This window comes from Salvia splendens, chromosome 16 (assembly GCF_004379255.2).
Source record: "Salvia splendens isolate huo1 chromosome 16, SspV2, whole genome shotgun sequence".
Taxonomy (NCBI): domain Eukaryota; kingdom Viridiplantae; phylum Streptophyta; class Magnoliopsida; order Lamiales; family Lamiaceae; genus Salvia; species Salvia splendens.
Window position 1 is genome coordinate 21042804 of NC_056047.1, and position 3119 is coordinate 21045922.

Sequence of the window (3119 nt, forward strand, 5' to 3'; positions counted from 1 at the left end):
ACACGATAACGACACGAACACGATAACAACAAACACGAACACGACCCGTTAAGAAAACCTCAAACACGAACACGAACACGACACGAAACCCTCAGACACGAACACGACACGAACACGACACGAACCCATTAACGACACGAACCAATTCTGGTCAACACGACACGATAATAACACGTACACGAGATGACACGATAACGACTCAATAACAACACGACCTGATAACGGTTAAACCTATTAAAAATGAAAATAATAAGAATTAATAATATTAAAATATTATTTGTTAACGGATAACACGAACACGACACGAACACGACACAGACACGTATTGTTAACGGATAACACGAACCCGACACGAACACGACACGAACACGACACGAAATTTTCGTGTCATTAACGGGTCGACCCGATAAGGACACGAACCCAATAAGCTCTGACCCAAACCCATTATTTTCGTGCCGGTTCGTGTCGTGTTATCGTGTCGTGTCAAAAATTGCCAGCCCTAGCTGCAGGATTGAATTATTATAGTCCAAACTCCAAATAATTAATGGTTACATGCATGTCCAACAAAAGAGACGTAGCTTTTCTTGCCCTAATTTACAAAGTATGATTCTTTGAAATTATACTACAAAGGGATGGGGGGAGTTCTATAAATTTATATAGACCCTCCATTGTAGTAGAAGTCCTATGGTTCTAATTCTAAATAGTCATCCCATACACTTCTACCTTCTCCAATCTTCCGTTCAAGATCTAGTTTTTTGTGGCTAAATCCAAGTTATCTGGTGTGTTTTTAGTTTAATTTGATAATTAACAATTAGGCATAATTTTTGAATGATTCACATGGATCTAATGGATCTATATTCATGTTGCAATTATTTCTATGTTTCACAATATAGGTTAGATATATTCATGAGAAACACAACACTTATTCAAAACTAATCCATGATGCATATATCTTTATATCAATCTTTCTCACAAAACACACATTACATCTCTCATACAATTCTATATCTCTCACTATATATCTCTCTTGAGTGAAAATTGAAAAATCTCACCCTTCAATCCACCATGTCATGATACCCCATGTCCCAAACCGAACCCGCCAGTTCCAAATCCCCGTAAACCACTGGCCCGAACCGAGCCGCTCGATCTCATCAATGGTCCACAAACTCCCCGAAGCCTCACCCTCATGAACATTGCTCTTCTCCATCAATGGCATCTCCAGCCAATCACACAGATTCAACTCCTGCAAAATGCTATTCCTCTAATTCACAACCATCTCATCCTCATTACCATCCCCAAACCCCGCCTCCGCCGCCGACCTCCCAGCCCGGCGCCCAGATCCAAACTCGCACGGCTGCTTCTCATTCACATTAATCCATCCCTCGTCCTCCTCATCTTGATCAGAAATACAGAGGGATTTATGAATCAATTTGACCAGGGCCTCCTCCTGGTTCACGACCTTCGCCCACATGGCGGTGTCCTTAGCAGTCATCTTATGCTGCAGTGACTTTGACTGGTTGACCAGCCTCCTCATCCTCTCGAGATCAGGCGCCATGCTCTTGATAATTGCAGCGAGCACGCTCACCTTCCAGGCCTTCTTGAGGTCGTGGGGCTTGCGGTAGGGGGCGGGCCGTGCTCGTGCGCGGCCTCCCCCGGTCCCCCACCAGAGCTCGTCCCCGCGCGGCCACCACGGCTGCGCGTGGCCGCGCTCCATGGGGAACCGACGCTGGGGCGGCACGCAGTGCTGCATCAGCGCAGACAGCAGTGACCCCAGCGTCGTGTCCTGGAGCTCCTACAACATGTGCATGAAGGAGTTCGGGCTGGCGTCAGCGGCCGCGGCCACCCTGGGGAGGAAGTCCGCGATCGCGCTGGGGGCGTTGCGGTCGAAGCGGACCTCCTCATTCCACGAGCCATGGAGGCTGTCAGAAGCCCCCGTGACTGGCTTTCCCTTCTCGGCGACGATGCCGTAGACGAAGCCCTGGCCCTTGCAGACGTCCATGATCTTGGCCATGTACTTAAGCACGGCGTCCTGGGCGCGGCATATTTTCTTGCTCCGGGAGAGCTCAAGCTTCTCCGCCGTGCCGGGCTCGTCGACGGCGGCGGCCTTCATCTTCTGCATCCGCATGCGGTCCTTCCACATGCGGCGGTTGAGGTCGGCGTAGCTGATGACCTCGTCGTCGCTCTGGGCGTCCGGCTCCGAGGCAGTGCTGCTTGGCGAAGGCTCTGTCTCCGCCGCGCAGTCGTGGATCTTGTTGGATATTTTAGTGTAATTAGATTAACTTGATTGATCAACGTGATCATAATGAGACATCAAATAAGTTGGAAGTGCGGGGTGTACACTTATTTGAATTCCTTATGATTAGACGGGGGTTCGGGGGCAGCGACCCCGAGTAGCGGGGTCCAAGGGGCAGAGCCCCTGGCTGGGGTCAGCTTGGAAATTTTTTATTTCCATTAAAGTTGTTGTACAGAAAATTCATCCGGAAACATAATTTCTGAAAGTTGAAGGACTATTTTGCAATTTCTTATTCCCGCCAAAAAACTGTTAAAAACAGTTATGAAACGGAGAGACGCGACTCTTCATTTTCAGCCTCTTCTTATGGTCAATTTCGGGGTTCAAAGTTTTATAGAATCTACATATGAAGATCTTCGAAACCTGAATTGTATCCGATCAAATATTGGTAGAACCGCCAAATTGATTTGATCTGAAAGTTTTCACGCCTTTCAGGGCATCCGTTTTGTTCACGTTTTGTTTAAAACTCCCTAACAAAGATCAAATCAATTCTGAAAATGTCGAACAAGGAAATGGCGAAGGAAACGACGAAAGGTTTTGCAAAGTTGGACAAGTTTGCTGGCCAGGATTTCAGACGCTGGCAGAAGAAGATGCATTTCATGTTAACGGGTCTGAAGGTCGTGTACGATCTGAGTACTCCCATGCCCGATGCTGTTGATAATAAACTCTAGAACAGACGAGAAGGCGGATGAAATGGGAGAACGATGACTACATATGTCGTGGTCACATTTTAAACGGTATGTCTGATTCCCTTTTTGATGTGTACCAAAACGTAGAGTCTGCTAAAGAGTTGTGGGATTCTCTCGAAGCCAAATATATGGCAGAAGAT

The 3119-nt window shown here is 47.2% G+C and overlaps 1 pseudogene; it reads right to left on the minus strand.

Annotated features, from left to right (window-relative positions):
• Positions 1-1261: 1261 nt before the first annotated feature.
• On the minus strand, positions 1262-2891 carry LOC121770337 (annotated as a pseudogene).
• Between the last annotated feature and the right edge of the window lie 228 nt (positions 2892-3119).